This window comes from Pelodiscus sinensis, chromosome 3 (genome assembly GCF_052426305.1).
Source record: "Pelodiscus sinensis isolate ZL-2025 chromosome 3, ASM5242630v1, whole genome shotgun sequence".
Taxonomy (NCBI): domain Eukaryota; kingdom Metazoa; phylum Chordata; order Testudines; family Trionychidae; genus Pelodiscus; species Pelodiscus sinensis.
In genome coordinates, this window is record NC_143054.1 from 9094441 (window position 1) to 9119421 (window position 24981).

A 24981-nucleotide genomic window follows, 5' to 3' on the forward strand; every position below is an offset into this window, starting at 1 on the left:
TCTCGGCCCTGGTCAGTTCCTATTCTTTTTTCTTTTTTTGCTCAACAAGTTTTGTTGCTGAGGGTGGGGAGGGGGCGTGAGGGTTTCTCAAAAAATCAAAAAGGGGGCGTGATGCCGAAAAGTTTGGGAACCACTGATCTAGATGGTGCTTGGTCCTGCTGTGGGGACAGGGGACTGGACTCAAGGCCCTCTAAAGGTCCCTTCCATGTTCAGTGATCTATGATACTATGAGGTGCTACATTTGACGAGTACTTCTTCTGTTGTTATATATGTATAAATCTTGGTTTCTGTTATGTAGGCACCTAACTTTAGTGCATAAAGCCCTGTTTAAAACTCTCCTTTGCCATGAGACCTACAGAGACCTTGTTTGCCTGTATTCATCTCTTGTCTTATGTTTAGGGCATGTCTACACTACAGCCAGAGGTCGGCTTAAGGTATGCAATTCCGGCTTTCTAAATAATGTAGCTGTAGTTGACCTACCTTAAATTGAGCTTTGGCACTGTCCTCACAGTGGGAGGTTGATGGCAGAAATGCTTCTGTTAACTCTCCTTAGTCCTCGCACCGGTAAGGAGTACTGGTGCAGATGAGGGCACTCTTAGTGTTCGATTTAGTGGGTCTATACGAGACTCGCTAAATCGAATGCTGAAAGATCAATTGCCCCAGTGTTGATTTCCTAGAAGTATAGAAGTACCCTCTGATTGTAAGCTCTTTGGGACAGGGCTGCCTTTGTTTTCTGTGTCTTTACAGTGCTCAGGTGAGTGGGATCCTACTCAGTGTTTCCTGTAAGATATGCACTTGTGCTCAGGAAAGATTCACATGCAGCCCAGATGATTAGCAGGGTGCACACGACCTGGTATTTTGTTTCCATTGGTGGTGCACATTCACCCATACCTCGGTGCACATAAAAATGTAATCCACACATGGATGGAAAGGATTAGAGGGAACATTGCTCCTGGTCTATGATTAGGGTTCCCAGGAGCTTCTATAACACAAATAATCACATGCTTATTAAAGGCAGGGGAATCAGAGGTTGGTTTGAAAATCAGCTTGCATGATCTTCTTAGGGATCTGGGTTTCTCATGCATTCACTTGGTAACAAGAGAAATGATAGGAGACCCAAAGAAATAAAACATACTTTCTTAATGGATGTAGTGATTAGCCACTGGAACAATTTACCAAGGGCCATGGTGGATTTCCTGTCTGAGCCAATCTCTGAATCAAGATCTTTTATGAAAATTCTGCCCTAGGAATTATTCTGGGGGAAGTTCTCCAGCCTGTTATACAGGAGGTCAGACCAGAAGATCATAAAGATCCATTCTGGCATTGGAATTGCTGAAAAGGAAGGATAAAGATTCCTCTAACTGTTCGGCACCCACCTACGTGCCTGGGGAGAGGGGAACCCAGTTATATGGAGGCGACTGCTGACCCAGCCACTCTTGGACAAGCTATTGTATTAACTTGTATATGAAAAAGCAGATCATCTTAAAAGTGCTACAGGAGAAGGAATGAAATACTGCCTAGAAGAGTGCACTTTACAATTACGTCTAAATTACATTTTTTTCAAAAGAGGATATGCAAATTCTGCGTGAATTTGCATATCTTCTTCCAAGCTCACTTTTGAAAGAGGATCTTTTGAAAGTGAAAGTAGTTTGGCTGCAGTTTTTTCCGGAAAAAAAACCTTTTTCGAAAAAACCGCATAAACCTCATTTTTTAAGGAAGAGCAGTTTTTTCAAAAAAGGGTTTTTTTCGCCCCAAAAAACCCCGTCCAGACTACTGACAGAATTTGCATATCCTCTTTTGAAAATAAAACGTAGTCCAGACATCGCTTAAATGAAAGCGGGGGAATGGTCCCGCTATTGTGGAGAGCTTTCCTGGCTTATATACCACCCCGGTGAAATCGACCAGTGAAATGATCTGAGTCCCCGCTCCCACTTTTTTTACCCAAAGGTCTCCTTGAACCTTAGGGCTCCCCTTCCACTCTCTTAGAGTAGCCCAGTCCTCAAAATCCCAGCAAGGCTGGGCCCAGGTTTTCTGGGGCTTAATCCTCGACCTTGGGGTCACTTGGGGCAGGGGCTAGGGTGTCCCCACTCTGGGGTGTTCTCTTCACACTGGATGCTTTCTTGACCCAGTGATCATTACATACAGTTCAAAGCAAATACAATTTATTAAACAGCAACTGATTAAAAAGAAAAGAATAAGGAAAAAATGAGAGAGGTTAAATGAGAACACGCAGTCCTGCTCTGTAGCACGGGGACATAACAAACAGCAGACTGCAGAGTGTAAGGACAGTTCACAGTCTGTTCTTTATAGGCCCCGGGGCTCTTTCTCTGGCCCTGGCTGTGCTGCAGGGGGGGCTGCAGGTGGGACACGCTTGCTCTGGCAGTGAATACATGCCTTCAGGCTCTAGGTAGCAGGACCCCTCTCCCAGCTGGAGTTACAATCCCTCTCCAAGTCTGGCCTGCAGGGCCTCTTGGCTGGTGGTGTCTCCCTGCCCAGAGCCTCTCCCCTCACTTTGCTGGTCCCAGCTGATCACCACACTCAGCTGCAGACTGTGTTGCATTGCCAGACTCCAGCTCCTTGTGTTGCTTCTCTGACCCCTTTGGCTTTCTGGTCATTGGGCCCTGGTCAGCCTCGCATTGAAGGCCTGGTGGGAGGGGTTGAGGAGCCCCGTGTAGGGCTTCATGAGCCAGGGCTGTAGAGGGTAGGCCGCATCCCCCCCAGGCAGACGGGCATGTCCACGTCCCCGACCCTGATGTGGCGGTCAGGGAAGAAGGTCCCGGCCTGCAGCCTCTGGCACACAGAGGAGTTCCGGTACACCCTGGCGTCATGTGCCTTGCCGGACCAGCCCACATCAATGTACGTGAACTGGCCCCAGTGGTCAGAAACGGCCTGCAGAAGCACAGAGAAGTACCCCTTGTGGTTCACGTACTGGGAGGCCTGGTGTTTTATTGCAAGATTACAACTATCTTTATACCCTCTAAACTCCCCAGAAGTCCACATCCTGCTTTTTTACAAACTGCTTTTTCGCAGTTCCAAACACAGAATTCTCGAAGGTTGTTGACTCGGGCAGATGTTGTTATTGTTGGCTCAGGACTCTTGATTGGTTTCGTCCTTGGGATGCCCTGTCACGTGGCCAAAGCACTATATTTGTTGATTCTCTACAGATCTCCCCACGCCGAACTGGTTCCCGATGGATCAGTAGCAGTCCAGCGTGGAGAGCTTCCAGAGGGCGATGGACACACGTTTCTGGAGGGGGATGGCGGGCCTCATGCGAGTGTCCCATCGCCGCAGAGCAGGAGCAAGCCACTTGCAGAGCTCCAGGAAGGTGTCCATCTTCATCCTGAAGTTCTGGGTCCACTCCTGTCTCCCAAGCGCTCCAGGACGATGCGGTCCCACCAGTCACTGCTGCTGTCCAGACGCCAGATGCGGTGGGGCACGCCGGCATCCGGGCGCCGCTGCGGCTCCTCCACGGCCCCCAGGGAGGCCAGGCGGAGAGGCAGGAGGCTGACGTGCACCAGGTGGTGCCAGGCAGCCTCCAGCCATTGCTGGCAGGCTTGCAGCAGCAAGTCCACAAACTGCACCAGAAAGCCTAGGGCGAGCTCTGGCTCCATGTTGCCACCTGCAGCGGCGTCCCCGAAGGGAACCACCGACACAGACGGGCGCAGAGAAAAATGCTTTGCAGTCCCTCGGCGAGGTAGACAAGCAAGCGGAAAAGCTGAGAACAAGCTGTCCAGGGGGGTCCCTTTAAGCACGAGCCTCAGATAGCCTCAGACAGCAGCCACACAAAGCAACTACTGACCTGATGCCCTGCCAGAACCGGTTTCAGCTGCCCTTAAGTGCGCCCCTGCGTCCAATCAGTGTGGACGCGCTAGTTCGAATTAGCAAAACGCTAATTCGAACTAGTTTTTAAGTCTAGATGCGCTAATTCGAATGAGCTAGTTCGAATTAGCGCTGTAGTGTAGACATACCCTATGAGATAAGGTTTTGGGGTGTTTTTGTGGGCCTCCACTTTTGTATTTGTTGTGCCAGAGCGCGGAACATTCTTGACACTTCTATGGTCACGCCTAGGAAATGATTCTGAGCAAAGAAGAAGGAAGAGAACATTACTCTGTCCCGTCATACGCTCCCCCCGCCCCACACACCACCCCAAGAAGACTCCAGTCATTTAAAAATGCAGTGTGAAATATTTTATTCAGAGAAGGGGGACAAAACTCTCTCTCCATGCTGTGAGGTGTCCCCTTGTGCATTACTTCGGCACAGAATATTTATCAAATTCGGCAGCACCCAAATCCTCCTCTGCATCCAACGGTCACATGTACTATACATAAAAGGTCGACTATGGGCAGACAAGGACCCCATCCGCCGCTACCACACCTAGGAGGTGGTACACCATGACCTGCACAAGAGAAAAAGCAATCATTTGTGGATAGCCAGCACTGCAAATGGAGTATCATCAGTGGACTAGGGACTCTTGCTTGCCTCCATGGTCAATGTTGTTAAATGTGTGGTGCCTGAACTTCAGTGGTGCAGTGAGGTGGGGTGGAGGGGCAGTTGCTCCTGGGCTCCAGACTAGGGGGGCACCCAGTTAGTCCCCCTCCACTTCCCTTGTCATCCCCAACTTGCCTGTTCCTCCTCTGCCTGCCATCACCTGGACAACTCTCCTCCATCTCTACCGGCAGGTTAGTGCTTACGGGAGCCCAGCCCCAAACTGGAGGGGGGTGTCTGAGAGAAGCCACGTTCTGTCTCTTTAAGGCAAATCTATCCTGCTCTGTTGTCTCCCCGCACTCCTGTTCTGTGCTCCTCTGAGTCACATGCTCCAGAGTGGAGCAGCTGTAAGTATGCACCTCTGGTAATCAGTTGGGCACACTGGAGAGAATCCGCTTACCACTGCCCTTGGTGCTACTGCAACAGGAAACATAAGCAATAATAATCCCTACAGGCTACTTTATCTCTCACCTGGAGCAGCATGGAAGAGAAGGAGGGTCATAATAAGGAACAGGTAGAGGCCCTTCATATCGGGAGCTCAGCTGCGATCTCAGTGTCACTGCAGAGAAGAGGTGCCACTGCAGAGGAGTGAGATGGAGGAGGAGACAGGGAGCCCCAGTATTTATAGAGCTCTGTGGACTGAGAAGCATCGACCCATGGGATTGTAGGTGCCCCAGATGCATTCTGTAGCCAGAAGGCCTTGTAAATAGCTCCATGCATCACTTGCCCTGAACAATCACCCAGAGTTTCATACGTAAGCACAGGAGCTAACAATTCTCCTCCATACAGACGGCGCGGCTACAGGAGGAGTGCTGGCCGTAGTCCAGTGGTCTTGTGATGGAACAGTTGGCTCCACTAGACAACTAGTGTGAAAGGGGTGTGAAAGTTGATAAAACAAGTGAAGGACAGAACACAATAGAAATAAAATCTTTTATAAATACCAGACCTTTCAAACACTGCCCTCTGGTTAGAATGTCTTCCCTGTGCAGTGTTAAAACTCATTTCTATTCCTAATTCCCCTCAGACCACACCGATGCCCCACCTGGTTCCTTTCTCTCCTGGATTTTCCCCTTCCTCCTATCCCTACCTCAGACCTAGCACCCTGATTGTCTGCTTCTTCCTCTCAGGCCTGATCTATACTAGACCAGGCAGGTCGGTTTAAGGTACAGGGCATCCCCACTATAAGTCGTCCCGGTATACATCCGTTCCACACTAAAGTCACTGACACTTGAAGGAACTGATGCGTTATAAGTCCTCCCATTCCCCGCTCTTAAGTCATGCCAAAAAAAAAGCTTGTGCAAATGGAAGCCAACTGCAGGAAAATATCCCCTGCTTTAAGTTTTTCTCTGTAAGTCCAAGTTTTTTTGAATGTATCTTGGACTTATAGTGAGGACAGCTTGTATACAACTCCAGCAATGCAAAATGCAAAATGCAAAATGCAAAATGCATAGCTGAAGTCAGTTTACCTCAAGCCAGGCTGTGGCAGCGTCCACCCAGAGGGAGGCCGACAGGAGGACACTACTGTCAGCTTCCCTTATTCCTTGCAGCATCAGGGGTACCAGATGCTGGCAGGGGCTGCCCTCAGTGTTCGATTTATGGGTCTACATTACACCCACTAAATCAAATGCTAAAAGATTCACCTCCAATCTTCTCACTAGTGCAGAGAGGAACTGCCCTTTTCTGAATTCTTGTTACTAGGCCTTACTTCCATCTCCTGGCCCACTAACTTCATCACCCATCCACCATGACCATCACACCAACCGGCACTGAACCCAAATGTACACATGGTACGTGTGCAAATTAGAAGTTGTTTCCTCTTAGGTACACCTCTCTGACAGGCAGAAAAAACTGGATGAATGATTGCAGCCCTGAACATACATAAAATCTTCATATAGTCATTTCCCTACTTGAATTACACTGGGGATTCACATTTCGTTCCCCTCAAAGCTTAGTCCAATCTAACTTGATTTAATCAATACTTTCTTACACTGTGGTCAAGACAAATCCTTTATACTTTGGCACCTGCTAAACTTATGGGCTACGTCTAGACTGGCATGATTTTCCACAAATGCTTTTAGCGGAAAAGTTTTCTGTTAAAAGCATTTGCGGAAAAGAGCGTCTAGATTGGCACGGACGCTTTTCTGCAAAAGCACTTTTTGCAGAAAAGCATCCGTGCCAATCTAGACGCGCTTTTGCGCAAAAAAGCCCCGATCGTCATTTTCACGATGGGGGTTTTTTGCACAAAAGAAATCTGAGCTGTCTACACTGGCCCTTTTGTGCACACACAGTGTGCTTACAGTAGAGTTAAACAGAGGCAATATGATATTTCCGCTCGGCTAAGTCTAGACTGCTTTCTTCTGCCGAAAGAAGATATGCACATTTGGAGCTAATTTGCATATCTTCTTACTATCGGGTTATTGGAAGAGGTTTTGTTGAAAAAGAAAGCAGTCTAGACATGGTTCTTTAGGAAAAAAACCCCTTTTTCAAAAGAACCCTGCATATCCCATTTTTTTAGGGAAAAGGGTGCTTCCGAGAAAGGGGTGTTTTCCTGAAAGAACCGCATTTAAACTGCTTTCTTTTTTGACAAAACCTCTTCCAATAACACAATCGGAAGAAGATATGCAAATTAGCTCTGAATTTGCATATCTTCTTTCAGCAGAAGAAAGCTGTCTAGGGGAGCTATGTCTACACTGCAGCTTCTTGTGCAAGAACAGCCAATCTTGTGCAAAAACTTGCCATCTGTTTACACTGCACGAGCGTTCTTGCGCTAGTAAATTTACAGTCTAGCGTTGTAAAACAGGGCTTATTCCAGAAGAGTCATTCCTCTCCTCACGAGGAATAAGCCCTCTTGAGCAAGAGCTCTTCCACAAGAGGGCAGTGTAGACAGGCAACATGAATTTCTTGCGCAAGAAGCCCCTATGGTTAAAATGGCCATCAGAGCTTTCTTGCTCTAAGTCGAGATAGCATGTCCACATTAAGGGAGCCTGCTTCGGACTCATTTTGAGGCTTCCTTGTAGCGTGGACATGCTATTTCGAAATAGCTATTTCAGGAGGTATTATTTTGAAATAAGTTACTTTGAAATAATTTCCTAATGTAGAGAATGCCCTTAGGTGCCACAGCACTACTCATTTTTTTAAGTGTAGATAAAGATATTTTACTTATATCAGGTCACTAGGTGGCACGGCCATGGGGCAGATGGACTCCATCTTTCAACAGCAAGCTGCACATGAACCTCACCCACACTCTCGGCCATACACATGCATGCACCCGGCTGTGGTGTCCATGAAGCTCACACTACCGGGCCCTCTCTTGTGGGGGTGAACAGTGCTCAGGCCAGCACTTCGTAAGTCTGGCAGAAGCAGTCCAGGGAAAACAAGGCGCGAGGAGGCAACGAGGGACAGCGACCAGCTTAGGTTGCTCCGGACTCGCTGGCAGGCATGTGGATTGCATTGGACAGCAACAGCCCAGGCGTGACTTGCTTTTTCCTCAATGGTCTGCAAGCCAAATTCAGGCTTGCCTCCAGCTTCCACTGCCAGGGCCCAGATGTGGAGAAACTTGGGCGCAGGACTGACACGTTGTCTGCCATAGTGGAGGCTTAACCCTCCTCACATGTCTTCAGCAAGCCCCACATCTCAACCATGGGCTCTGTCACTGCGCGTCCTTGGCCCAGAGCTGAGGAAAGCAGCAGCTCTCTGTTCCAGCTCCCTATCCCTCCAATGGAGGCTATCAACCCCTTGCAGCAGCCTCTCCCCATCTAGCCCAAGCCAGGCCCAGAGGGAGCTCACCACTGCATCATGGGACCTGTAGTTCGTCCTAGCCAGCATAGAGCACACAGAGGTCTGGCTAATCAGAATACCTCTGGAAGGATTCAGATACTCTTCTTATAGGGAGGGAGGGAGGACGGGCAGGTGGGGTGGGGTGGGGTGGGGTGGGGTGGGGTGAGGGACTACAGATGTAACATATTTCCTTCTCCAGCTGGGGAGGTACACCTATCAGAAAGGCAGCATGGCCCTGTGACTAGGGCATGTAACTAGGATCCAAGAGAAAATGGGTTCTGTTCCTGATTCGGCTGCTGAGTGACCTTACAGAGGTGCTTCTGGTTCACTTATGAGGATAATAAAATCTTTGAGCAGGGGCCTGTCTCCTGCCACGTCTTTGACCTTCCTTCAGTAGATGCCCTGGGTTGGAGGTTGGGGAGGGAGGGTAGCAGTGCTTTGGAGCTGTCTGGCTTAAACAAATGGCATCTTGTCCCCCCCCCCCAAGGAGGAACCCAAGAAAAAGGCACGTGCGGACGTTGAAGAGGTTTTTGGAGGGTTTTTTTGAAAGAAGAGGTCTCCAGGAAAAAGCACAGGTGCCCTAGTGGCTACTCCATCCATAGTAATTGCAACTTAAATGTGAGATAGCATCCGAACAATGTGGACGCTATCTTTCAAAAAAGCAGATTGATTTTTCAATGCACTTTGGCTGTGTAGACGCTCTCTTTCGAAATAAGTTTTTCTGGAAGATCTCTTCTGGAAAGGCTTCTTTTGAAGAAAGCCTGCAGTCTAGACGTAGCCCCCATCATGACAGAATTGGGAACAGGACCCAAGAGACCTGATTTTCAAATTGAGGGTCATGTCTTGAATTTTGTTCTTTGATCAGAATGAAGAGTTCCCAAAAGCCTGACAGAGCAACAATCCTTCATGGGCATTATTCAGCACGTGTTCTAGAAGAACTAGAACCTTAGGCTACATCTACACTGGCAGCTTCTTGTGGAAGAACAGCCATTCTTCCACAAAAACTTGCCGGCTGTCTACACGGCACGAGCGTTCTTCCAGAAGTAAATTTACAGTATAGTGTTGTAAACAGGGCTTCTTCCGGAAGAGTTAGTCCTCTCCCTACAAGGAATAAGCCCTCTTGTACACGAGCTCTTCCAGAAGAGGGCAGTGTAGACAGGCAACATGTATTTCTTGCGCAAGAATCCCCTATGGTTAAAATTGCCATCAGAGCTTTCTTGCGCAAGAGAGCGTCTACATGTCCATGGATGCTCTTGCGCAAAAGCACATCTCTTGTGCAAAAGCCCATGCCAGTGTCGATGCGCTCTTGTGGAAGAGTTTTTGCACAAGAACTCTGCCGCAAAAGAGTTATTGCGTAAGAAGCTACCAGAGTAGACGTAGCCTCTGAGAGCACTAGGAATCATGCAGAGAAGATTATAGGAGACCAGCACAATTGATCAAACACATGATTGGTTATGAGTTATAAGTGAGGTCTTAAAAGAGAGTAAAAGAACCTGAGTTTCCTCCCTGTCAATAGGCCCCTGCTCGGCCAATCAGCATTGAGACTGTGAGTGCTGGGAGGAGGGATAGCTCAGTGGTTTGAGCATTGGCCTGCTAAACCCACAGCTGTGAGTTCAATCCTTGTGGAGGCAGTTTGGGGCAAAAATTCATCAGGGATGATACGTGGTCCTGCTGTGAAGGCAGGGGACTGGGCTCAATGACCTTTCAAGGTCCCTTCCAGTTCTAGGAGATAGGCAATCTTCATAAATTTATTCGGTGAAATCAGACCCCTTACTGGAATTGCAGCCTTTCCAGTGTGGAGTAGAGCAAATAGAATTCCCTGTATTTTATATCCAACTCTCCTGTTACTATAACCTCAGTACAGCATTTGCCTTTTTCACAACGCTCCATTGTTGCCCAATATTCAGTTTGGGGCCCACTGTAAACCTCGGGTCCTTTCCTGCCAAAGCAGCTCTTCCCCATTTTGTATTTGTGCTTGATTCTTCCCTTATCGGTGCCTTTCTTTGAACTTGTCTTTGGCAAATTCTCCAGTGTGTCACAATCATTCTGAATTCACTCGACCTTAGGCTGATGTCTTTTTTTAATTTTTGGTGTACTAGACACTAGTTTGTCACATGCCAAAATTATGCTGCTGACCCAGTCAAAGGATAAGGAGAGACAGCTTGCCTAATTACTTGAGACAAACTTCTAGGACAGATGGAGTGGTTCCAATTTCCAATGGGAGAAAAAAAAAACAATGTAAGAAAAGATAAGGTGGGCCATGAACAATGTGCTTTGTGTACTTTGCAGTGATCAAACCAGTGGGTCAGAACAACATTAAAAGGTGTTGACGAGTGAATATCATGAGTAGTTAGGAATGGATCAGCTCATGCATTAATCAATGGGCAGTTCTCTGGGGCATCTTGTTTGACTAGTTGCTCACCATGTGGATAATAGGCCCACAATCTGGCTTTTAGGGCTGCCCTCGGGCATTCCTCTAGCCAGGCTGTCAGCAAGGGGGTCTGGACGAAGCTGTAGGCATAGTCCTCATGGTTAAGAAGCACACTGCATCATGGGAAATACAAGTCCTTCAGCCTGCTCCCATTGACACGGGTGTCCCCCTGTTTACTCTTTTAGTGTTACTCTCTGTCTGATTGTGGGTTGCTTCACTGACACTGTCAGGAAAGGAGTCAGTGAATTCTCTTCAGGAAGTGAGCTTTTGCCCGGAGTAAACCAACAAATGGTCTTAGAATATTTGGCCCCAGTTCTGATGCTGGTGTATATTGGTGTAACACCACTGACTGAGTTTGCACCAGCTGAGTTCCTTGCCCCTTATTTTTGTGCTAAGAAGGACTTCTGTCCATGGGACCTGTGGGTCGAGCAATTGGCTGTGGTTTTCCTTCCATGAAACCTAAAGAACTTCAGTCCATTGTCTGCTGAGATGCGCTGATCTTCAACATGGTTTCTGGGGCAAGAATAAGTTCTACATTCAACAGCTAAAGCCTTAGCTGAGTCCCTTTCCCTATGCACCTCATTTATGTACAACGCTGACAAGCAGAACTGACTCTCAGACCTCTGGAGCTTAGTGCATGAGCCTCTCCAGCTTGAACTAAAAGGGAGCTCTCTCTCCATATTAACTGTCCCACCAACCACTCAAGGCTGACAGTGGTATGACTGACTTTGTGACCCACGTAGCTAGCTAGTGGTTCGGTGAATATAGAGAGCTGAACAATGGAGACACAGATAAACGAGTGTCTACTGTATATTGTAGCTAGGGAAACAAAAGTTCAACATTTCATTGTGGAAAAATGCAGATTTTTGTGTGTCTTTCTAAATTGGAGAATGTTCTTTTTATCACAGAAAACAAGGATCTCTGCTGAGCTGTTCTTGGCCCTACACTATTTAACGTTCTTATCGGTGAGCTGGAAGAAAACGTAAAGTCATTACTGATAACGTTTGAAAATGACACAAAATTTAGGGGAGTGGGAAATAATGAAGAAAACAGGTCTCTGATAGGGAGTGATGTGGCTTGCTAGGTCAGCTAGGCACAAGCAAACAATATGTGTTGTAATATGTCCGAATGTATATGTGTAACTAACAGATTTACCTAGTGTTGCTCAGGTATCAGGCCCCATGAGCGCGGGATGGTGGGAAAGTGGGGTGGGAGTAGGGGGGTGGGAGGGAATCCTCAGGCCCTGAGAGGAGTGGTGCCGGAGAGGAGAGGGCATCTGCAGGCCCTGTGAGAAGTTGTGGGTGGGGAGGGGAAGGGAATCCCCAGGCCCTGGGTGAAGTGGTGTTATCTGCTTAAACGAAGCACACGAGATCTTTCAGAGGGGAAAAGGCAGTACGCCGCATTTATTGAGAATACAACAGTTGCATGTGCTATTCAATAATTCACACACAAACACCATACACACACACAGTCCCGCCAGACGATGTCATAGTTACCAGTCCAGATTCTGTATCAGTCCAGTGGCCAGCTAGATTGAACACAGAGGGCCTTTGTCGATCAATCGATCCAATGCTTTTCTGGAGTTGGTGGCAAGACGAACCCAAAGTTCCAAAGCTTTTATAATCCTTTCTCTGTTGAAATCAATGGATTCCACTCTGTCAGCTTGTGACTGGAATGTTATCTTATTGATGTCAGTCATTCCCAAACATCTCTTGGAGGCTCATCCTGCAATCAATTGTCTTGAAGGCTCATCAATGTGCCACTCTGCCAATAGTCCAATCACTCCTTATTATGGGTATGCATTTTTGACGCCGGGTCGTCTGTACTCTGGTCTTCGCCTACACTCAACCTCCCTCTTTGGCCATCTGGTTCTGAGCAATAACTTTTGCACCTTATCTCAGCACATTCATTCCCTTTTCACACACATAAGCAATGTTACAAGGGCTTTCAAGGTTAGGCGGCACAGCGTCAACATCTGCATTGGCAAGACAAAGAGACATTGTAAATCAAGCAATTAAGGCCTCAGCCTTCAACATCCTGTTAGTCTCATTAACACTGACACAATATCAAAGCTATCTTTTTACTTAGGCCCATTTACTAAACTCACTAAACTTTAGGACAAAGAAATAGCCATTTAACTAAAGGGACAGAGGCAGCAACATGGGGTGGCAGGTGGAGCCGGTCCACGAGAGAACCTGGTTTAAAAATCGTCTCCCCGTGCAGACCGGCTCCGACCTGCCACCCCATGCTCCTGCCTCTGCTACAGAGGCAGCAAGAAGTATGTGTGTGTGGTCACTTGGATTAACCAATAAGCCCAGGTTTACCAATTAATTGTTTAAACGACTATACACTAACATCCCTAGTGTGTACTCGTATCCATGTGTGCACAAAGGTATCTCTTGCACTGAGCTTCTGCAATAGCCAGAAAGTGAGGAAATCTGTGTGGGACACAGCAGTAGTGTTACCACCTCATTGTTGCATAGGAAGAATTTTCACTATTATTTCTCAAGCAGGTTGCAGTGTCCGTGGCTACACTGGTGCAAATTGCCATTTAGCATATTCAAATGACTTGAAAGAAGAGTTGTAGGGGCACAGTCACACAGAACTGAGCCAGGGGCCAATGGTTAGCTTAATTTGAATGGAAGATGCCAGCTGAGGCCCACAAACAACCCCCTTGCCCCTTAGGGTCCCTGTAGTGCCAAAAGTGAGAAGTAAGTGAGAAAAGGCAGCTCAGGTTGGGCCAGGGATGAACCGTGTGTGGCAGAGCTCATAGCATCTCCAGTCTGGCTTTGCTGCTCCTGAGACACCCCAATTGACCCTCTTGCGGCACGCAAGGATGGCTGAGGGAGAGGTGTGTTCTTTAATTCTCGCCGAGGCAGCTCTTCCCTGAGCACCTGGTAAAACCATGCTCCTGGGAGTTCGCCCACGACAGGTTCATTAGTTACCTGGTGTGCTTTTCAGCTTGCAGCACTCTAAGCTTCAGGACTATCCAGGGCTTCAGGTAACTTCCAGTGCAGGGGGGCAAGTGAGTTGTCAGAAACAGCCAGAGGATACAGCAATTGGGAATTGTGGGAACAGCAATGGAGAATTAGCCAGGCTCAAACTCAGGTATCTGCACCTTGGCAACCATGCCGCTGCACAGCAGGTGGGGAGGGCAGGTAGGTGGGGTAGGTTGCAGCCCAACCTGGATGCCTTCCCACATCTGCCAGACAAGCATTCCAGCTCAGGGTCTACTTTCTGGAAGGGTGCAATTAAGGGCCTTGAGTGCTGACAACAGGGAGGTTGGGTGTGTCTACACACCTCAGCACCTGGAGAACCTGCAGAATAGACACCCTCTGTGTGTGGATGTCACATTACTGGATTTTAAGGGGAGCAGCCAGATCACTGCTGCACCCAATAAGGGGGTATTTGCCCCAAAGTGAATACAAAGGGGGCCATGTGAGGTGTCACACGAAAGCTTCTGTTCTACTGATTCTGTATCTGCTATTCATGTCATTGTATAATATCTGTATGTGGAGTTATAAACACTCTGTGTGGATGCTCGAAAATTCTCGGTCTGTGGCTGAACAATGGACAAGGAATGCTCAAACAATGGCGATGCTAATTAGCAAGGGGACAATGAATCTCTAGGTGCCAATACACACCTCAGGAATGTGACTGATACCTGCAGAGCAGCATGGATAGGTTGAGAAGATGCCAGAGGAGGTATATAAGTGCCATGTGGCATCCTCCATCTTGTCTTCAGTTTTGCTCCTGTTCCCAGATGCAGTCTTGCAGGGAACAACGAGCCGGAAACAACTGTGGACCCATCCTGACATAGGATGTACACCAGAGACTTTTAAGATAGCAGTTTATAATATCTCTGCTAAGAGCCTGCACTGAGAACTGGGGGATTCGATGGTTGTAATGTATTATCCTTTAACAACCTTACTCTCATGCTTTTCTTTCTTTTAGTAATAAACCTTTAGATTTTAGATTCTAAAGGATTGGCTCAGCGTGATCTTGCAGGTAAGATTCAGAGTGTAAATTGACCTGTGGGAACTGTGACAGAGAGAGTCTGCAGAACTGGAATTCATCTACAGATTTGACACCTTCACCCTGGGTTTGAACAAAGTCGTTAACAGGTGGGCATATTACAAAGCCAATTTCTCCTGCCTTTAACATCTGCATTTCCACATCAAAAGCTAAGTATAGGACACATCCAGCTTGCTTAATTAACCTCATTAACACAGCCACATTAACGTGATTCTGTCTGCGTGAACAGAGTGTTGTGAGCAAGACAAGAGAATTTGTCATGCTGCTGTATTCTATGCAGATTAGGTCTCAACTGGAGTATTGTGTACATTTTAGGAAAGATATGGAGTAACTGGAGAAGGTCCAGAGAAGAGTAACAAAAATGATTAAAGGTCTAGAAAACATGAGCTATGAGGGAAGACTGAAAGAACTGGGCTTGTTTAGTTTGGAAATGAGAAGCCTGAGAGGGGACGTGAGAGCAGTTTTCAAGAATTTAAAAGAGTGTTACAAGGAGGAGGGATAAAAATTGTTCTCCTTGGCCTCTGAAGACAGGACAAGAAGCAATGGGCTTAAACTGCAGCAAGGGAGGTTTAGGTTGGACATTAGGAAAAACTTCCTGTCGGGGTGGTTAAACACTGGAATAAATTGCCCAGGGAGGTTGTGGAATCTCCATCACTGGAGATATTTAAGAGCAGGTTAGATAGACATTTGTCAGGGATGACCTAGATCATGGGTTCCCAAACTGGGGGGTGTGCTCCCCTGGGGGGGCATGAAGGAATTCCAGGGAGGGGGGTGGAAGGCAACCCATCCCCCCCATCCCCCGGCAATCCCCTTGCTATTTTTGTTTCTCGGCCCTGGTCAGTTCCTATTCTTTTTTCTTTTTTTGCTCAACAAGTTTTGTTGCTGAGGGTGGGGAGGGGGCGTGAGGGTTTCTCAAAAAATCAAAAAGGGGGCGTGATGCCGAAAAGTTTGGGAACCACTGATCTAGATGGTGCTTGGTCCTGCTGTGGGGACAGGGGACTGGACTCAAGGCCCTCTAAAGGTCCCTTCCATGTTCAGTGATCTATGATACTATGAGGTGCTACCTTTGACGAGTACTTCTTCTGTTGTTATATATGTATAAATCTTGGTTTCTGTTATGTAGGCACCTAACTTTAGTGCATAAAGCCCTGTTTAAAACTCTCCTTTGCCATGAGACCTACAGAGACCTTGTTTGCCTGTATTCATCTCTTGTCTTATGTTTAGGGCATGTCTACACTACAGCCAGAGGTCGGCTTAAGGTATGCAATTCCGGCTTTCTAAATAATGTAGCTGTAGTTGACCTACCTTAAATTGAGCTTTGGCACTGTCCTCACAGTGGGAGGTTGATGGCAGAAATGCTTCTGTTAACTCTCCTTAGTCCTCGCACCGGTAAGGAGTACTGGTGCAGATGAGGGCACTCTTAGTGTTCGATTTAGTGGGTCTATACGAGACTCGCTAAATCGAATGCTGAAAGATCAATTGCCCCAGTGTTGATTTCCTAGAAGTATAGAAGTACCCTCTGATTGTAAGCTCTTTGGGACAGGGCTGCCTTTGTTTTCTGTGTCTTTACAGTGCTCAGGTGAGTGGGATCCTACTCAGTGTTTCCTGTAAGATATGCACTTGTGCTCAGGAAAGATTCACATGCAGCCCAGATGATTAGCAGGGTGCACACGACCTGGTATTTTGTTTCCATTGGTGGTGCACATTCACCCATACCTCGGTGCACATAAAAATGTAATCCACACATGGATGGAAAGGATTAGAGGGAACATTGCTCCTGGTCTATGATTAGGGTTCCCAGGAGCTTCTATAACACAAATAATCACATGCTTATTAAAGGCAGGGGAATCAGAGGTTGGTTTGAAAATCAGCTTGCATGATCTTCTTAGGGATCTGGGTTTCTCATGCATTCACTTGGTAACAAGAGAAATGATAGGAGACCCAAAGAAATAAAACATACTTTCTTAATGGATGTAGTGATTAGCCACTGGAACAATTTACCAAGGGCCATGGTGGATTTCCTGTCTGAGCCAATCTCTGAATCAAGATCTTTTATGAAAATTCTGCCCTAGGAATTATTCTGGGGGAAGTTCTCCAGCCTGTTATACAGGAGGTCAGACCAGAAGATCATAAAGATCCATTCTGGCATTGGAATTGCTGAAAAGGAAGGATAAAGATTCCTCTAACTGTTCGGCACCCACCTACGTGCCTGGGGAGAGGGGAACCCAGTTATATGGAGGCGACTGCTGACCCAGCCACTCTTGGACAAGCTATTGTATTAACTTGTATATGAAAAAGCAGATCATCTTAAAAGTGCTACAGGAGAAGGAATGAAATACTGCCTAGAAGAGTGCACTTTACAATTACGTCTAAATTACATTTTTTTCAAAAGAGGATATGCAAATTCTGCGTGAATTTGCATATCTTCTTCCAAGCTCACTTTTGAAAGAGGATCTTTTGAAAGTGAAAGTAGTTTGGCTGCAGTTTTTTCCGGAAAAAAAACCTTTTTCGAAAAAACCGCATAAACCTCATTTTTTAAGGAAGAGCAGTTTTTTCAAAAAAGGGTTTTTTTCGCCCCAAAAAACCCCGTCCAGACTACTGACAGAATTTGCATATCCTCTTTTGAAAATAAAACGTAGTCCAGACATCGCTTAAATGAAAGCGGGGGAATGGTCCCGCTATTGTGGAGAGCTTTCCTGGCTTATATACCACCCCGGTGAAATCGACCAGTGAAATGATCTGAGTCCCCGCTCCCACTTTTTTTACCCAAAGGTCTCCTTGAACCTTAGGGCTCCCCTTCCACTCTCTTAGAGTAGCCCAGTCCTCAAAATCCCAGCAAGGCTGGGCCCAGGTTTTCTGGGGCTTAATCCTCGACCTTGGGGTCACTTGGGGCAGGGGCTAGGGTGTCCCCACTCTGGGGTGTTCTCTTCACACTGGATGCTTTCTTGACCCAGTGATCATTACATACAGTTCAAAGCAAATACAATTTATTAAACAGCAACTGATTAAAAAGAAAAGAATAAGGAAAAACAAGAAAGTTTAAATGAGAACACGCAGTCCTGCTCTGTAGCACGGGGACATAACAAACAGCAGACTGCAGAGTGTAAGGACAGTTCACAGTCTGTTCTTTATAGGCCCCGGGGCTCTTTCTCTGGCCCTGGCTGTGCTGCAGGGGGGGCTGCAGGTGGGACACGCTTGCTCTGGCAGTGAATACATGCCTTCAGGCTCTAGGTAGCAGGACCCCTCTCCCAGCTGGAGTTACAATCCCTCTCCAAGTCTGGCCTGCAGGGCCTCTTGGCTGGTGGTGTCTCCCTGCCCAGAGCCTCTCCCCTCACTTTGCTGGTCCCAGCTGATCACCACACTCAGCTGCAGACTGTGTTGCATTGCCAGACTCCAGCTCCTTGTGTTGCTTCTCTGACCCCTTTGGCTTTCTGGTCATTGGGCCCTGGTCAGCCTCGCATTGAAGGCCTGGTGGGAGGGGTTGAGGTGCCCAGTGTAGGGCTTCATGAGCCAGGGCTGTAGATGGTAGGCCGCATCCCCCCCAGGCAGACGGGCATGTCCACGTCCCCGACCCTGATGTGGCGGTCAGGGAAGAAGGTCCCGGCCTGCAGCCTCTGGCACACGGAGGAGTTCCGGTACACCCTGGTGTCGTGTGCCTTGCTGGACCAGCCCACATTAATGTCCGTGAACTGGCCCCAGTGGTCAGAAACGGCCTGCAGGAGCACAGAGAAGTACCCCTTGTGGTTCACGTACTGGGAGGCCTGGTGTTTTATTGCAAGATTACAACTATCATTATACCCTCTAAACTCCGCAGAAGTCCACATCCTGCTTTTTTACAAACTGCTTTTTCGCAGTTCCAAACACAGAATTCTCGAAGGTTGTTGACTCAGGCAGATGTTGTTATTGTTGGCTCAGGACTCTTGATTGGTTTCGTCCTTGGGATGCCCTGTCACGTGGCCAAAGCACTATATTTGTTGATTCTCTACAGATCTCCCCACGCCGAACTGGTTCCCGATGGATCAGTAGCAGTTCAGCGTGGAGAGCTTCCAGAGGGCGATGGACACACGTTTCTGGAGGGGGATGGCGGACCTCATGCGAGTGTCCCATCGCCGCAGAGCAGGAGCAAGCACCTTGAAGAGCTCCAGGAAGGTGTCCATCTTCATCCTGAAGTTCTGGGTCCACTCCTGTCTCCCAAGCGCTCCAGGACGATGCGGTCCCACCAGTCACTGCTGCTGTCCAGACGCCAGATGTGGCTGGGCACGCCGGCATCCGGGCGCCGCTGCGGCTCCTCCACCGCACCCAGGGAGGCCAGGCGGAGAGGCAGGGGGCTGACGTGCACCAGGTGGTGCCAGGCAGCCTCCAGCCATTGCTGGCAGGCTTGCAGCAGCAAGTCCACAAACTGCACCAGAAAGCCTAGGGCGAGCTCTGGCTCCATGTTGCCACCTGCAGCGGCGTCCCCGAAGGGAACCACCGACACAGACGGGCGCAGAGAAAAATGCTTTTCTGTCCCTCGACGAGGTAGACAAGCAAGCGGAAAAGCTGAGAACAAGCTGTCCAGGGGGGGTCACTTTAAGCACGAGCCTCAGATAGCCTCAGACAGCAGCCACACAAAGCAACTACTGACCTGATGCCCTGCCAGAACCGGTTTCAGCTGCCCTTAAGTGCGCCCCTGCGTCCAATCAGTGTGGACGCGCTAGTTCGAATTAGCAAAACGCTAATTCGAACTAGTTTTTAAGTCTAGATGCGCTAATTCGAATGAGCTAGTTCGAATTAGCGCTGTAGTGTAGACATACCCTATGAGATAAGGTTTTGGGGTGTTTTTGTGGGCCTCCACTTTTGTATTTGTTGTGCCAGAGCGCGGAACAGTCTTGACACTTCTATGGCCACGCCTAGGAAATGATTCTGAGCAAAGAAGAAGGAAGAGAACATTACTCTGTCCTGTCATACGCTCCCCCCGCCCCACACACCACCCCAAGAAGACTCCAGTCATTTAAAAATGCAGTGTGAAATATTTTATTCAGAGAAGGGGGACAAAACTCTCTCTCCATGCTGTGAGGTGTCCCCTTGTGCATTACTTCGGCACAGAATATTTATCCAATTCGGCAGCACCCAAATCCTCCGCTGCATCCAACGGTCACATGTACTATACATAAAAGGTCGACTATGGGCAGACAAGGACCCCATCCGCCGCTACCACACCTAGAAGATGGTGTATCATCACCTGCACAAGAGAAAAAGCAATGATTGGTGGATAGCCAGCACTGCAAATAGAGTATCATCAGTGGACTAGGGACTCTTGCTTGCCTCCATGGTCAATGTTGTTAAATGTGTGGTGCCTGAACTTCAGTGGTGCAGTGAGGTGGGGTGGAGGGGCAGTTGCTCCTGGGCTCCAGACTAGGGGGGCACCCAGTTAGTCCCCCTCCACTTCCCTTGTCATCCCCAACTTGCCTGTTCCTCCTCTGCCTGCCATCACCTGGACAACTCTCCTTCATCTCTACGGGCAGGTTAGTGCTTACGGGAGCCCAGCCCCAAACTGGAGGGGGGTGTCTGAGAGAAGCCACGTTCTGTCTCTTTAAGGGAAATCTATCCTGCTCTGTTGTCTCCCCGCACTCCTGTTCTGTGCTCCTCTGAGTCACATGCTTCAGAGTGGAGCAGCTGTAAGTATGCACCTCTGGTAATCAGTTGGGCGCACTGGAGAGAATCCGCTTACCACTGCCCTTGGTGCTACTGCAACAGGAAACATAAGCAATAATAATCCCTACAGGCTACTTTATCTCTCACCTGGAGCAGCATGGAAGAGAAGGAGGGTCATAATAAGGAACAGGTAGAGGCCCTTCATATCGGGAGCTCAGCTGCGATCTCAGTGTCACTGCAGAGAAGAGGTGCCACTGCAGAGGAGTGAGATGGAGGAGGAGACAGGGAGCCCCAGTATTTATAGAGCTCTGTGGACTGAGAAGCATCGACCCATGGGATTGTAGGTGCCCCAGATGCATTCTGTAGCCAGAAGGCCTTGTAAATAGCTCCATGCATCACTTGCCCTGAACAATCACCCAGAGTTTCATACGTAAGCACAGGAGCTAACAATTCTCCTCCATACAGACGGCGCGGCTACAGGAGGAGTGCTGGCCATAGTCCAGTGGTCTTGTGATGGAACAGTTGGCTCCACTAGACAACTAGTGTGAAAGGGGTGTGAAAGTTGATAAAACAAGTGAAGGACAGAACACAATAGAAATAAAATCTTTTATAAATACCAGACCTTTCAAACACTGCCCTCTGGTTAGAATGTCTTCCCTGTGCAGTGTTAAAACTCATTTCTATTCCTAATTCCCCTCAGACCACACCGATGCCCCACCTGGTTCCTTTCTCTCCTGGATTTTCCCCTTCCTCCTATCCCTACCTCAGACCTAGCACCCTGATTGTCTGCTTCTTCCTCTCAGGCCTGATCTATACTAGACCAGGCAGGTCGGTTTAAGGTACAGGGCATCCCCACTATAAGTCGTCCCGGTATACATCCGTTCCACACTAAAGTCACTGACACTTGAAGGAACTGATGCGTTATAAGTCCTCCCATTCCCCGCTCTTAAGTCATGCCAAAAAAAAAGCTTGTGCAAATGGAAGCCAACTGCAGGAAAATATCCCCTGCTTTAAGTTTTTCTCTGTAAGTCCAAGTTTTTTTGAATGTATCTTGGACTTATAGTGAGGACAGCTTGTATACAACTCCAGCAATGCAAAATGCAAAATGCAAAATGCAAAATGCATAGCTGAAGTCAGTTTACCTCAAGCCAGGCTGTGGCAGCGTCCACCCAGAGGGAGGCCAACAGGAGGACACTACTGTCAGCTTCCCTTATTCCTTGCAGCATCAGGGGTACCAGATGCTGGCAGGGGCTGCCCTCAGTGTTCGATTTATGGGTCTACATTACACCCACTAAATCAAATGCTAAAAGATTCACCTCCAATCTTCTCACTAGTGCAGAGAGGAACTGCCCTTTTCTGAATTCTTGTTACTAGGCCTTACTTCCATCTCCTGGCCCACTAACTTCATCACCCATCCACCATGACCATCACACCAACCGGCACTGAACCCAAATGTACACATGGTACGTGTGCAAATTAGAAGTTGTTTCCTCTTAGGTACACCTCTCTGACAGGCAGAAAAAACTGGATGAATGATTGCAGCCCTGAACATACATAAAATCTTCATATAGTCATTTCCCTACTTGAATTACACTGGGGATTCACATTTCGTTCCCCTCAAAGCTTAGTCCAATCTAACTTGATTTAATCAATACTTTCTTACACTGTGGTCAAGACAAATCCTTTATACTTTGGCACCTGCTAAACTTATGGGCTACGTCTAGACTGGCATGATTTTCCACAAATGCTTTTAGCGGAAAAGTTTTCTGTTAAAAGCATTTGCGGAAAAGAGCGTCTAGATTGGCACGGACGCTTTTCTGCAAAAGCACTTTTTGCAGAAAAGCATCCGTGCCAATCTAGACGCGCTTTTGCGCAAAAAAGCCCCGATCGTCATTTTCACGATGGGGGTTTTTTGCACAAAAGAAATCTGAGCTGTCTACACTGGCCCTTTTGTGCACACACAGTGTGCTTACAGTAGAGTTAAACAGAGGCAATATGATATTTCCGCTCGGCTAAGTCTAGACTGCTTTCTTCTGCCGAAAGAAGATATGCACATTTGGAGCTAATTTGCATATCTTCTTACTATCGGGTTATTGGAAGAGGTTTTGTTGAAAAAGAAAGCAGTCTAGACATGGTTCTTTAGGAAAAAAACCCCTTTTTCAAAAGAACCCTGCATATCCCATTTTTTTAGGGAAAAGGGTGCTTCCGAGAAAGGGGTGTTTTCCTGAAAGAACCGCATTTAAACTGCTTTCTTTTTTGACAAAACCTCTTCCAATAACACAATCGGAAGAAGATATGCAAATTAGCTCTGAATTTGCATATCTTCTTTCAGCAGAAGAAAGCTGTCTAGGGGAGCTATGTCTACACTGCAGCTTCTTGTGCAAGAACAGCCAATCTTGTGCAAAAACTTGCCATCTGTTTACACTGCACGAGCGTTCTTGCGCTAGTAAATTTACAGTCTAGCGTTGTAAAACAGGGCTTATTCCAGAAGAGTCATTCCTCTCCTCACGAGGAATAAGCCCTCTTGAGCAAGAGCTCTTCCACAAGAGGGCAGTGTAGACAGGCAACATGAATTTCTTGCGCAAGAAGCCCCTATGGTTAAAATGGCCATCAGAGCTTTCTTGCTCTAAGTCGAGATAGCATGTCCACATTAAGGGAGCCTGCTTCGGACTCATTTTGAGGCTTCCTTGTAGCGTGGACATGCTATTTCGAAATAGCTATTTCAGGAGGTATTATTTTGAAATAAGTTACTTTGAAATAATTTCCTAATGTAGAGAATGCCCTTAGGTGCCACAGCACTACTCATTTTTTTAAGTGTAGATAAAGATATTTTACTTATATCAGGTCACTAGGTGGCACGGCCATGGGGCAGATGGACTCCATCTTTCAACAGCAAGCTGCACATGAACCTCACCCACACTCTCGGCCATACACATGCATGCACCCGGCTGTGGTGTCCATGAAGCTCACACTACCGGGCCCTCTCTTGTGGGGGTGAACAGTGCTCAGGCCAGCACTTCGTAAGTCTGGCAGAAGCAGTCCAGGGAAAACAAGGCGCGAGGAGGCAACGAGGGACAGCGACCAGCTTAGGTTGCTCCGGACTCGCTGGCAGGCATGTGGATTGCATTGGACAGCAACAGCCCAGGCGTGACTTGCTTTTTCCTCAATGGTCTGCAAGCCAAATTCAGGCTTGCCTCCAGCTTCCACTGCCAGGGCCCAGATGTGGAGAAACTTGGGCGCAGGACTGACACGTTGTCTGCCATAGTGGAGGCTTAACCCTCCTCACATGTCTTCAGCAAGCCCCACATCTCAACCATGGGCTCTGTCACTGCGCGTCCTTGGCCCAGAGCTGAGGAAAGCAGCAGCTCTCTGTTCCAGCTCCCTATCCCTCCAATGGAGGCTATCAACCCCTTGCAGCAGCCTCTCCCCATCTAGCCCAAGCCAGGCCCAGAGGGAGCTCACCACTGCATCATGGGACCTGTAGTTCGTCCTAGCCAGCATAGAGCACACAGAGGTCTGGCTAATCAGAATACCTCTGGAAGGATTCAGATACTCTTCTTATAGGGAGGGAGGGAGGACGGGCAGGTGGGGTGGGGTGGGGTGGGGTGGGGTGGGGTGGGGTGGGGTGAGGGACTACAGATGTAACATATTTCCTTCTCCAGCTGGGGAGGTACACCTATCAGAAAGGCAGCATGGCCCTGTGACTAGGGCATGTAACTAGGATCCAAGAGAAAATGGGTTCTGTTCCTGATTCGGCTGCTGAGTGACCTTACAGAGGTGCTTCTGGTTCACTTATGAGGATAATAAAATCTTTGAGCAGGGGCCTGTCTCCTGCCACGTCTTTGACCTTCCTTCAGTAGATGCCCTGGGTTGGAGGTTGGGGAGGGAGGGTAGCAGTGCTTTGGAGCTGTCTGGCTTAAACAAATGGCATCTTGTCCCCCCCCCCCAAGGAGGAACCCAAGAAAAAGGCACGTGCGGACGTTGAAGAGGTTTTTGGAGGGTTTTTTTGAAAGAAGAGGTCTCCAGGAAAAAGCACAGGTGCCCTAGTGGCTACTCCATCCATAGTAATTGCAACTTAAATGTGAGATAGCATCCGAACAATGTGGACGCTATCTTTCAAAAAAGCAGATTGATTTTTCAATGCACTTTGGCTGTGTAGACGCTCTCTTTCGAAATAAGTTTTTCTGGAAGATCTCTTCTGGAAAGGCTTCTTTTGAAGAAAGCCTGCAGTCTAGACGTAGCCCCCATCATGACAGAATTGGGAACAGGACCCAAGAGACCTGATTTTCAAATTGAGGGTCATGTCTTGAATTTTGTTCTTTGATCAGAATGAAGAGTTCCCAAAAGCCTGACAGAGCAACAATCCTTCATGGGCATTATTCAGCACGTGTTCTAGAAGAACTAGAACCTTAGGCTACATCTACACTGGCAGCTTCTTGTGGAAGAACAGCCATTCTTCCACAAAAACTTGCCGGCTGTCTACACGGCACGAGCGTTCTTCCAGAAGTAAATTTACAGTATAGTGTTGTAAACAGGGCTTCTTCCGGAAGAGTTAGTCCTCTCCCTACAAGGAATAAGCCCTCTTGTACACGAGCTCTTCCAGAAGAGGGCAGTGTAGA

The 24981-nt window shown here is 47.9% G+C and overlaps 2 long non-coding RNA genes across 2 annotated transcripts; both read right to left on the bottom strand.

Moving 5' to 3' along the window:
* Nucleotides 1–4172: 4172 nt before the first annotated feature.
* Nucleotides 4173–5422, bottom strand: LOC149524607 (uncharacterized). The gene is made up of 2 exons (XR_016349033.1): nucleotides 4957–5422; nucleotides 4173–4396 (listed from the first exon to the last, which is right to left on the bottom strand). It is a non-coding gene; the product is annotated as an uncharacterized LOC149524607 (long non-coding RNA).
* A 14303-nt stretch (nucleotides 5423–19725) lies between these two features.
* On the bottom strand, nucleotides 19726–20848 carry LOC142827732 (uncharacterized). The gene is made up of 2 exons (XR_012902436.2): nucleotides 20510–20848; nucleotides 19726–19949 (listed from the first exon to the last, which is right to left on the bottom strand). It is a non-coding gene; the product is annotated as an uncharacterized LOC142827732 (long non-coding RNA).
* Between the last annotated feature and the right edge of the window lie 4133 nt (nucleotides 20849–24981).